Consider the following 12,491-nt stretch of genomic DNA (forward strand, 5'->3'; position numbering starts at 1 on the left):
TTTTTTTTGAGATGGAGTCTTGCTGTGTCACCCATGTTGGAGTGACATGATCTCTGCTCACTGCAACCTCCACCTCCTGGGTTCAAGCAATTCTCCTGCCTCAGCCTCCTAAGTAGCTGGGATTACAGGCGCAACACCAACACACCCAAATAATTTTTGTATTTTTAGTAGAGACAAGCTTTCACCATGTTGGCCAGGCTGGTCTTGAACCCCTGACCTCATGATCCACTTGCCTTGGCCTCCCAAAGTGCTGGGGTTACAGGTATGAGCCACTGTGCCCCGTCCTCGGCATCAGGACCCTTATGGCTGTGGAGATCAGGCTTCAGCAAGCACAGATGGGCATGTTGCAGTATGCAGATACTCACAGGCTTTGGCAAGTTCAGACCTCAGGCTGCCATGGGTCCATTCTGTCTCAAACATAGAAATTCTGCTCTTACCATAAAATCAAGACAAGTTCATTGTTGAAAACTTGAAAAACACAGAATAATATTTAATAAAAACACAGGGTATTGTGTGAACTGGTGATTAGCTCTGTTCATGTACACTGCCAGTCTTTTTCTTCTGCATTTATTTTTTGTTACAATTTACACTGTATTGCATTAGTATTCTTTCCCAAGTTACTGAAATTCCTTAAAACTTTTAATGAATGAACGCGTAAGAGTGAAGGCTGGCTGGGCGCTGTGGCCTACACCTTTAATCCCAGCACTTTGGTACGCCAGAGCAAGCAGATCACGAGGTCAGGAGTTTGGGACCAGCCTGGCCAACATGGCAAAACCCCATCTCTACTAAAAATACAAAAATGAGCTGGGCATGGTGGTGCACACCTGTAATCCCAGCTACTCAGGAGGTTGAGGCAGGAGAATTGCTGGAATCTGGGAGGCGGAGGTTTCAGTGAGCCGAGATCACTTCATTGCACTCCAGCCTGGGCGACAGAGTGAGACTCCACTCAAAACAAAAAAAAGAGTGGAGGCTGTTAAGCAGTGGCCATGCTGTCCTGGTTAGGAGCCAGGCCCCTTGGGCTCCATTCTTTCACCTCCTGTGTATGGCTTGGCTTCTCATCTATAAAGGTAGAGGATCATACCCACCCCCAGACAGGCTGTGAGGATGGAATGAGTTACCGCAGGTACAGCGCATGGGACAATGCCAAGCCTATGCCGGGCTCAATATTTCTGCCTGCCTCTGTTATTATTTCTGCTCATGTGTTTATTTCCTCGCTGTTCCTGGAAGTGGAAGAGTAGCGGTACTTGAGAAAGAGTACGCACATTTTTAAGGATCTTGATACATATTGTCAGAAAAGCAGCCTTTTAGGAAGTGGATTATTTATTATTTTTTGAGACAGGGTCTCACTCTGCCACCCAGGCTGAGTGTACCCGCACAGGTGCTGCTCACAGCAGCCTCGACCTCCTGGGCTCAGCAGTCCTTCTGCCTCAGCCCTCCGAGTAGCTGAGATTACAGACATGCACCGCCATGTCCGGCTAGTTTTTTTGTTTTTTTCTATAGAGATGGGGTCTCACCTTGTAGCCCAGGTGGGTCTTGAACTACCGGATTCAAGCAATCCGTTGTCCTCTGCTCTCCGAAGTGCTGGTGTTAGAGGTGTGAACCACCTCACCCAGTGAAAATGGCTGATTAAATTGCATTTGTTTTGATACAATTACAGAAATAGTTCATGCTCACTAAAAAGTTAAAAATGTCCAAACTTTTTTATTTAACATCTACTTCCTGCCGCCGCCCGCCGGGATGGGGCTGCTGTTAACAGCGTTCCTGGAAGCTTTTTCCTGCCAGACGAAAAGCGCACACACAGGCTCTTGCTTTGTTTCACAGCAATTTTCCGCATCGTTCTTGACTTTTACGTTTTTGTGGCCAAATAAGGAAAGGAGCCATTGCCACTGCCTTGTCACGGCTGTGGCTCGTGCCGTCCTTTGCGGTGGAGTGAGCCTGCCAGTCAGGTAGACGGGTCCCCACCCGTCCCTTTCATGGGGCTATGTGAGTGGCAAGAGCAGGCCTGGTGGTCTTCCGAGCGTCACAGTCACTCTGGCTAGCCTAGGTGCTGTGCACACCCCCAAGAAGGAAGTCTTGTTGGGATCTGTCTGGGCTCCTGGCAGGGGTCAGCTGGGAGTGGAACACCCTCAGGTGCTCAGATTCTGTACTGGCCTTTTTCGTTCTTGGACGAGCATCTTGGCCAAACATGACACATTTTTAGGGCACTGTTTTGCAAAGGAATCCAGCCAGCTTAATCTCTTGTAAAATGTCCAGGATGGGACATTGCTTAACCTTCATGTGTTAAGAGGATAAGACGCCAAGGCCTCTTTTTGTGAATATCGTTCTGTGAGTTCCGCTTTAGAGCTGCCGTGTCGGGCAGCAGGTTCACAGTGGTGTTCTTCTTCTTTGGTATCTAAGCCACACACCCCCATGGTCTCCAAATTTACACCGAATTCCATGTCAGCACCGCCTTGTGTTCCCTCAGCTGGGCATAATTCTTGAGAAGAAAAACAAAAGAAAACGGTAACAGAACTTGAGGACCTGTGACAAATAAGAGATCTAAAAGAAATGTGAACTTATCATCCCAGGGCACTGCCCCTCCCTTTCAAAGCTCACGCTATGAGGTCAGGTTGCATCTTTCTCATCTTTCTAACTCAGCCTTGACAAGGGACATGTGGTTGGCATTTGAGCCAAGACAGGGACAAGGCCGCCGGAACCCAGCATGTCTGTTGCATAATGCCATCTCTGATCAGCGGGATGAGGCTGAGGACTGGCTGGCCTGAACTCCCACCTCCTCTCCGACGACAAACACTGGGCTTGTGTTCCATCTGGAGTCTCCTTGTGGGTACCTCTCACAGTGGAACTGGCTGCCCTGCCCACTGGAGGCCCTTGTCTTGGACTTTCTCATGCCACCCCTGAAGGTCCCCGTGTGTCCAAGTCATCACCTTCGCAAATATCCTGTTCATCTGCAAAACCCTCTCTGCATCGTCTACACAGAGTGCATAGTCTCTGTATCATCTATACAGAGTGCAGACTTCCAGAGCTGGGAGCGGCTTGAGTCATCCCGAAGGACTATAGATAAGTGCAGATCCACGCCCGGCCCAGCCGTGGCTGAGGCGAGGAGCAGTCCCAGCTGTTGACTCACAACACTTTAGACACCAAATGTGTGGGGTTTTTTCTCACACTAACTATCAGTTCTTCAACTCTGCGGTGCCAACTGGGTATCCTACAATTCAACTCCATTCCGGGCGCAGTGGCTCACACCTGTAATCCCAGCACTTTGGGAAACCAGGGCGGGCCACCAGACTGCCCCCACTTCAGATACTAGTTGTAAGCTTGTGCCCTGTTCTTCTGATTGTCTGTAGATCAGAGATTTCCCCCAACCCACCTTCCTGGGGTTCACATACCTTACTAGAGTGGCTCACAGCACAGAACTCAGGAATACAGTTTACTTGCTATTACTAGTTTATTATAAGGATATGACTCAGGACCGGCTGTGTCGAAGGTATGCTTTGGCAGGCGGAGGGGGAGGGCTGGGACTCCGGGAGCCTCATGTCCTGCCTGGGCGAGCCACCCTCCCGGCACCTAGCTGTGTTCAACGCCTTGGAAGCTCCCCCAACCGTGTCATTTCAGGGTTTTTATGGAGGCTTCATCACCTAGGCATGATTGATTACATCACCAGCCATAGCCGCCTCTACTAAAAATACAAAAATTAGCCGGGTGTGGTGGCACACGCCTTTAGTCCCAGCTACTTGGGAGGCTGAGGCAGGAGAATTGCTTGAACCTGGGAGGTGGAGGTTGCAGTGAGCCGAGATCGCACCACTGCACTCCAGCCTGGTGATAGAGTGAGGTCTTGTCTCAAAAAATAACAACAAAAGACACTCTTCTCAAAAGGCACTCTTATCTCTCGGGAGATTCCAAGGGTTTTAAGAGCTTTGTGTCAGGAACCAGGAAGAAACGCCAAACACGCATGTGTCATGTGTCACAGGCAGCAAGCCCTGCAGGGCTGTGGTGTTTCCCTAAGGGAATTCTCCTGGTGCTTGCCTTGCGGGGCATCTGCTCAGACCAGGTGTGGAAGAAGCTCCTGCCCACAGCCCTGTGAGCAGGCTCCAGCCAGGGCTGGCTTGTAGGCAGCAAAGCGTGGCCTTGAAACCTTTCTCCAGGGGCTCTCTCTGCATTCTCTTCTAGTCCCAACGTGCACTGAGTGCATTTCTTTCTCCTAGATGTTAATTACATTCTTACACAAGAGCGACCGGTTTCTACCTACATTCTCTTTCCTCATGTCTTGGGAGAGGTTTGCTCCAGAATGCTTGACCCAGAAGAAGGAAATTTTTATTTCCGTATCTCAAGCCACCGGAGCCAGCCCGTCCCCTGCAGGGGCAGCCACCACCCTTCCCTGGCACGTGGGCATTCAGAAGCTTTTCATGCCCACTTCCCTGGAGGTCTGAGGTCCACACATCGGTGACAAGATTAGTGGGAATCAGGACTTAGGATTGTGCTGTGACAGTCACTCCCCGAATAACAGTTGCATTTCTTTTTTTTTTTTTTTTTTCTGAGATTGAGTTTCGCTCTTGTTACCCAGGCTGGAGTGTAATGGCGCGATCTCGGCTCACCGCAACCTCCGCCTCCTGGGTTCAGGCAATTCTCCTGCCTTAGCCTCCCGAGTAGCTGGTACTACAGGCGCACGCCACAATGCCCAGCTAATTTTTGTATTTTTAGTAGAGACGGGGTTTCACCATGTTGACCAGGAAGGTCTCGATCTCTTGACCTCGTGATCCACCCGCCTTGGCCTCCCAAAGTGCTGGGATTATAGGTGTGAGCCACCGCGCCCGGCTAAGAGTTGCATTTCTTTTAGGAAATGCTGTAACCAGACACCCTTATTTTCCAAGAAAAGAGAAAGAGTTATTGTTTTTTATTATTGTTTTTCTCTTTTCTCCACTTCCCCCTGTTCCCCACTTGTTTCTTAGCCCTTAGAATGTAATTATAGCCTTTTACCTCCCCTTCACCAGACACGGCCTACAGGGCCAGTTCATCTAACCCTGTGCTCAGGAGCTCCAGAGCGAGACCCTCACCCACCAGGAGGCTGCCTGGAGAGATGACAGTCAATTTACAATCTGAAATGTACCCTGATGGAACTCTCCCCCACTGGAAGAGTTTCGGCTGTTACAACCTAGTTCTGCCCCCTGAGGCACCAGTGGCCACCGGCTTGGACCACCCAGTAGATCAAGGCACCAAAGCAAATTATGTGAACCCTCACCTGCTCACGTCCCCCCTTTCGTGACATTCATGCCAAGCCCCCTTTTGAAAGTGCCTGCTTTCTGCTTCAAAAGCAAAGTGGTACCCATAAGGCAGAAGCCTGTTCTTTCCCTTAGCTAAGCTTTGGAAAGAAATAATTTATAAGCTTTGGAAATAAATAATAAATATTAAAATATTATAATAAAAAATTTTATTTCTATATAAATATATTTATATAAGTATAAATAAATATATAAACGTATCAGACCTGCTCGTGTTGATTGGACTCTGCTAGCTGCCACAGCAAGGCTGGAGTGAACCTCATTTGGCCTCCAGAATCTAGCTCCAGCCACTGCGCAAAATAAACCATGCTGCTAGTGTTATGTTTTGCATTTTTATTACTTTTTAAATTTTTTATAGAGGCAGAATCTCACTGTATTGCCCAGGCTGGTCTTGAACTCCTGGACTCAAGTGATCCTCTCACCTTGGCCTCCCAAAGTCCTGGGATTGCAGATGTGATAATTTCACTTTTATTATTTCACCAAAGCTCCTGCCCCACCACACCCTCACCGTAAAAAAGGCAACAAAAATAGGGAAAGGAGAACCGGACAGCAGCGTCACGCTTTGCGTCTGTAGAACCACAGCTCCAGACAGAACTGGATGATCGTGTGGAATTTCCCCAGAACCTTATTCCACAGTCTCCGGAGGAAAACCCACAGCTCGCACTCGGTGTGTGTGGTGTGTCGTGTGCACATGCGTTCCACCTGATGCTGAAATATGCCCTGAGAGCTTCGGGGTCGGGTAAACGGGGAGGTGGTCCCCTGCTCTGTCTGTAACTCAGGAGGCTGCTTGTTTTGTGAAGTCACCATGGTTTAAAATTGTCCACCTTCCTCTAGGAATGCAGTGGGGAAAAAAGGAAAACAGAATTAAAAAGATAAAATTGTCCACCTTTGTCACTCTATCTAGCTGCAGACAGGAAGCTCAGCTTAGTTGCCTTGTTTTTTTTTTTTTTTTTTTTTTTTTTTTTTGTATGACTTGACATTCCAGATATTTCATTTACCTGGAATTTATGCTAAAATGCTAACAGGTTGTGAAATTGTTTTGAATGAGGGTCTTTCCTAGGGAGGGTGGTGGCGGTTCCTCATCGGAGACCCCGCCCTCTGAGATCCAGGGCAGGTGCCGCCCCTGAACAGGACTCCCATGACGCCACCTATTCGTGTGGATGTCGGTGTGTGGAATTCTGGGCCGAGTCAGCCTGGAGGCGACAGAGTGAGGCCGTGGTGGCACTGGGGTTGTGTTGCTTGGTCGGAATGTAGAGGCTGGTGTGGCCGAGTGGCCTGGCCCGTCAGGAAGCACTGGCTGCCAGCGAGGAGGAGACCCACCTCCCTTCTGTCCTTCATGTTAAAGGAGCTGTCTTGTTTATGTCTTTTAGTATAAACCTGATGAAACAAGCAGATCTTGAAGCCGTAGAATGCCAGTGTTACACTGTGCTGTGCAATATGACTGAAAGGCTGCCTTGTTTACTTTAAAGTATCTGACACGAAAAGGGAGGGAGAGTGTTGCTGGGGGTGGGGTTGAAGTCAGGCTGGAGCAGGAGCCCCATGGGGTCGAGGCTCCCCCAGAAGATAAAACAGCAGCCCGGCCGGGCGGGTGGCTCAAGCCTGTAATCTCAGCACTTTGGGAGGCCGAGGTGGGTGGATCACGAGGTCAAGAGATCGAGACCATCCTGGTCAACATGGTGAAACCCCGTCTCTACTAAAAATACAAAAATTAGCTGGGCATGGTGGCACGTGCCTGTAATCCCAGCTACTCAGGAGACTGAGGCAGGAGAATTGCCTGAGCCCAGGAGGTGGAGGTTGCGGTGAGCCGAGATCGCGCCATTGCAATCTAGCCTGGGCAACAAGAGCAAAACTCCGTCTCAAAAAAAAAAAAAAAAAAAAAAAAAACAGCAGCCCTTGGGGTTGGCCGCGATCTTGTTTCCAACATTTTTCATCTCAGTCCCCTGTGAAAATTTCTCATAAAAATACATCCTCAAGCCAGGCATGGTGGCTCACGCCTGTAATCCCAGCACTTTGGGAGGCTGGGGTGGGTGGATCACCTGAAGTCAGCAGTTTGAGACCAACCTGGCCAATATGGTGAAACCCTGTCTTTACTAAAAATACAAAAATTAGCCAAGTGTGGTGGCAGGCACCCATAATCCCAGCTACTTGGGAAAGGCTGAGGCAGGAGAATGGCTTGAACCGGGGAGGCGGAGGTTGCAGTCAGCCGAGATCGCACACTGCACTTAGCTTAGTGGACAGAATGAAACTCCATCTCAAAAGTAAATAAATAAAAATACATCTTTAACTGTTTGTTTTGAATTAGTGGGCAAATAGCATTAAATGTTGTTGATGTTTGGATAACCTTTAGCTCTAATGGATTTTACTTTGTAAATTGAGTCCCAGTTCTGGAGTAGAAATAGTATTTTATATCCAATTCATACTGTCTTGAAGAATACTTACAGAGGCGAGACTCCATTGCAGAGCGGGGAGAGACATCTGATTAGGAAATCCAAATGATTTGTGAAGGGTCTTTGCTTTGAATTGACTTTGGAGTTCTTTCCTCAGGGTGTTATGTAGTGTGATGAAAGTGAAAAATACTGTTACATAAACCTTTTGGATACATTTTCTCAGCATTGCTAGTTTCTTTGGAGACAAAAGTAATTACATGATTTGCAGCTCTCTGGAGTGTTCTAAGAAAGAGCCCAGGCAGCTGTAGAAGAAGCTTAATTGAAACGGGAAGTGAAAGGGCACAGTGAGATCTGAAGACTCAGGGGCTCTCTTGTTGGTGAACAATAGCGACACTTGGAGTAGCTGTGCCTGGAATATTTGGCCCCAAGTCTAAACAGAGGAATAGTTTCCAGATAAGCGCTATTTGCATAGATATGTGACTGCCTGAGGTCGAGGTGCTGAGGCTGGAGGGAGCACTGAGGAGGTGAATGAAGCCCTCCCGTTCTGCCCTGCCCATGCAGCCTGCTCTTCGGCCTTCAGGCAGCTTTCCCCTCCTGTGATGCTTCCATCTGCTGCTCGGGGCTCCCCCACCCAAACCCTCACCTGCCAACCACGGGTCCCCTCTTGCACCTTCCACGTGGAGACCCTGACTTACCGCACACAACCCACCCTCCAAAAAACACTGTCGCTTACACGGAGAGGAAAGTGTTTATTTGGAATGCGAAGTTCACCCTTCTGTTGCTTGATTTTGAAATGCTTTATGTAAACACTCTTTGGTTGTTTTGGGGAAAAAGATCCCAAAAAAACAATGCAGGTGGGGGGACGGCTGGTAGTTGTCAAGAGAGCTCACTCCTGCAGATGCACACCTGGGCTCGGTGGGGTCTGCGCTGGGGCTGGGGGTTCTCACTCCTGTCCTCAGAGGGCTTCACTGTCCCTGCCGCCCGTGCTAGATATTGCTTCTATTTAACTTTGTGAAATCCTGTACGAATCGTTTCAGAGGCCCAGTCTGTCTGTTCCATGTAACTGGGATTCCCCGAAGAGCTCACTTGGAAAGTTCAGAAGGGACTCTCATGACCCTGACTGTTTGGGGTAGGGAGACTTGAGGGTAAAGATCAGGGTCTCTACCCACTCGTGGGTATTTAGTAGATGTTAACCTTTAGCATCTGTCACCGAGGAAGGCTAAGTGAGGAGGAGCCGTTTACCTGTGTCAGGTGGTCCTGGCTTCTGCTGTGATGTCAGGAGCCCCCCCCGAGCCAGTGGAGGCCTTGCCTCTGTTGGCATGGCTGGGAGAATTTAATCCCCATTGTGGATCACACCTTAATACGCTAAAAGAAGATTACTTGTTTTTACAATCTCCTCTCCATTTTGTTCCCGTCCATTTGGCAAATGGGGCATTATTTGTGAGGGTGGCAGAGGCAGGGGCTGGTCCTAGAAGAGGATTTGGCCCTGGTGGTTGGCCCTCCAAGTGGAGCAGGAGCAGTGTTTTGTTTGGCCATGTGAAAATGCCAGGCAGGTTCAGATCGTTTCTTTCTGCTGCGGTGCAATGGCACAGTCACAGCTCAGCGCAGCCTCAAACTCCCTCTCACCCTACCCTTCTGAGTAACTGGGACTGCAGGTGCACACCACCATGCCTGACTAATTTTTGTATCTTTTTTTATTTTTATTTTTTAGAGATGGGGTCTTGCTGTGTTGCCCAGTCTAGTCTTGAACCCCTGGACTGAAGCAGTCCTCCTGCCTCAGCCTCCCAAAGCGCTGGGATTACAGGCACGAGCCACCATGCTTGGCCAAGATTGTTGCTTTAAAGAATTTTTCTAGCCAAACTCTGAGGGGAGGCCAAGAAAGGCTTGGTCTGCACTCCAGGTTTATTCAGAGGGCAGGGAAACCCCGGGGCTGAGGAAGGCACACCAGGGTGTCACCACGAAAAGACATTGCACATTCTGTCCGAGAGCAGAAAGCGGTTTAACCTACTTTAGTGATTCGGCTTGAGTCGTTACTCGTGAGCCTTGGAGTCCTGCGTTCTAGAAGTTTTAAAGTCCGTTGATCTATTTACTTATTTGCTTGCTTTTGAGCAAGTGTGGTTCTCTGTGTATCAGGGAATGGTGGCGGGAAGTTTTCTGCAGAACTGGATACAAAGGGAGATGAAATTCTTTATTGCTTGGGTTGCGGCACTAACGAGCTGTCTGTTTTCTTGGTAGGGCTCTGATTAGCTTAGTATAGAAGGCTCTGAAGGAAGCACGCGGTGCTCAGAGCCAGTGCTGGTTTTTTTATTTTTTATTATGTTTTTTCACTTTAAGCAGTAAAAGGCATGGGCTGTTGAGACAAAGGACAGGGACTTTTCTCAGTGTCATGTCATCGGTGTGTATAACTCATCTGGCATCAAAATATGCTCCTCCAAAGAGGACTGTTTATAGATCATTTATTTTTAACATGAATACACGACATTTCTTATACAAACATTTTTTGTTCTGGCCCTTTGTGAACTCTGGAGATGGTGGAAATATGCAATTAACCATGTGAATCAGTCTTCTGAACGCAGTGCTGTCAGAACTGGTGGAAAGGAGACTCTCAGGACTTTCTGCCAATATTGAGAGAAGGAGGGACTTTGTGTTTCTAGCTCTGTGGCATTGAGGTATTTGGTGGTGGACGTTGGATGTTGACCCCTGCCGGGGCCTCAGGGCCCAGGTTCCACTTTTGTTCCAGAGTGGGATGGGCGAGCAGTGGGAAGAGCTGGGTCCAGGGTTTGGCCAGGGCCAGGAGCCAGCAGATGAGAAAGGAAAAGGGGAATGTCCTGGCCCTGAACTTGGGGGAAGAGCAGGCCCTGAGTAATTATTTTGATAATCTTTCCATGTGGTATTTTAGATGATGATAAATCCACCAGAGAATTAAAGAATTTTCTCTTCCTGTCCAGTGACTCCCTCCAGTGGGGTCAGTGGTTCTTTTGGGAATGAGGGGGTCAGTCTGACTTACCCTCAGTCTCCTGATAGCTTTGCTTTTTGGCCAAACACTGGTCACCTGCGGAACCCCCTTGTGCCTGCCTTATGTCCAGTCCGGCATGCCCCCGGCCGCCCCTGCCCTCCTCCCGGACGGTACACACCTGGCACCTGGCCTGGTAATTATCCCACACGTGTCCGCTTGGCCTGTGCCTCCGAGAGGGGAGCAGGGAGCTCTGCTGACCTCTCGTTCTAGATCAGATTCTGTAGAGGAATCTGCGGCAGAAACGACCACTCTCTGTGTGCTATAGTCGTTGTGAAAGTCGCTCCTCTTAATATTGTGTGATTTATGTCAGGAAACCACAGTTTGGTTTATTCCTGATGTCGTTTTCTTTCTCTGACAGGTTCTTGAATGAGCTCATTTTATAATTTAGTATGGCTGCGTAATTTTATAACTGTTCGATACTTTTTTTTTTTTTTTTGAGATGGAGTTTCGCTCTTGTTGACCAGGCTGGAACGCAATGGTGCGATCCGGGCTCACTGCAACCTCCGCCTCCTGAGTTCAAGCAACTCTCCTGCCTCAGCCTCCAGAGTAGCTGGGATTACAGGCATGCACCACCCTGCCCAGCTAATTTTGTATTTTTAGTGGAGATGGGGTTTCTCCATGTTGGTCAGGCTGGTCTCAAACTCCCGACCTCAGGTGATCCGTCCACCCTGGCCTCCCATAGTGCTGGGATTACAGGCGTGAGCAACCACGCCCGGCCTGATACTTTGTTTTGTGAATTACTCCCACCTTTTTGAAAACCATGATACTATAGAAATTATTTAAGTGGAAGCAACCCCTTGTGTACTGGGTAATTTAAGAAAACTTTTTTTTACTTCTAACATCTATAACTTGCTTTTTTTTTAATATTCATTTTTAGCAAAAGAAGATGGCTAATGACTTTGACTCTATGTGGATATGGAATCATTTGGGGAATTAAAAATCAGCTGTTGTGGAGAAATAGAACAAGATGATATTCAAAGAAAAAGTCTTTGTTATATATGGAAAGTGCCTAATAACTAGATTTGGGCAAGACAGAGTTTAGCTCCTAAGAAATTCATCAGGAAGCAAAGATCTGAAATATTGTTTCTAGTTTTCAAACTACTACATTATAGAAAAGATGTCAACCTGAATATCTGAATATTTATCCAACTTTACAACTCTAAATTTGTATCCTCGCTAATGTATAAAGTCCAGATTATTTTGATATAAAGATGTCTAGACCAGATGTGGTGGCTCACACCTATAATCCCAGCACTTTGGGAGGCTGAAGCAGGTGGATCACCTGAGGTCAGGAGTTTGAGACCAGCCTGGCCAACATGGTGAAACCCCGTCTCTACTGAAAATACAAAAATTAGCTGGGTGTGGTGGAGCACACCGTAATTCTAGCTACTTGGGAGGCTGAGGTGGAAGAATTGGTTGAACCAGGGAGGTGGAGGTTGCAGCGAACTGAGATTGCTCCATGACACTACTCCAGCCTGGATGACAGTGAGACTCTGTCTCAAAAAAAAAAAAAAAAAAAAAAATTGCCTACGGCAGCTGAGTGCAGTGGCTCATGCCTGCAATCCCAGCACTTTGGACGGCCAAGGTGGGAAGATTGCTTGAGTTTGAAACCAGCCTGGGCAATATAGTAGACCCCATCTTTACAGAAAAAATACAAAAATTAGGTGGATGTGGGGGCACACACCTGTAGTCCCAGGTACTCAGAAGATTGACGTGGGAGGATCACCTGAGCTGGGGAAACAGAGGTTGCAGTGAGCTGAGTTCATGCCAATGCACTCCAGCCTAGGTGACAAAGCAAGACCCTGTCTCAAA

General features: G+C 48.1%; 1 protein-coding gene across 1 annotated transcript in view; it reads left to right on the top strand.

Annotated features, from left to right (window-relative positions):
* The window catches only part of C2CD2 (C2 calcium dependent domain containing 2), a 74,795-nt gene that overhangs the window by 23,639 nt on the left and 38,665 nt on the right, over positions 1-12,491 (top strand). The window lies entirely within an intron of this gene.

This window comes from Cebus imitator, unplaced genomic scaffold, assembly GCF_001604975.1.
Source record: "Cebus imitator isolate Cc_AM_T3 unplaced genomic scaffold, Cebus_imitator-1.0 Scaffold112, whole genome shotgun sequence".
Lineage (NCBI taxonomy): Eukaryota > Metazoa > Chordata > Mammalia > Primates > Cebidae > Cebus > Cebus imitator.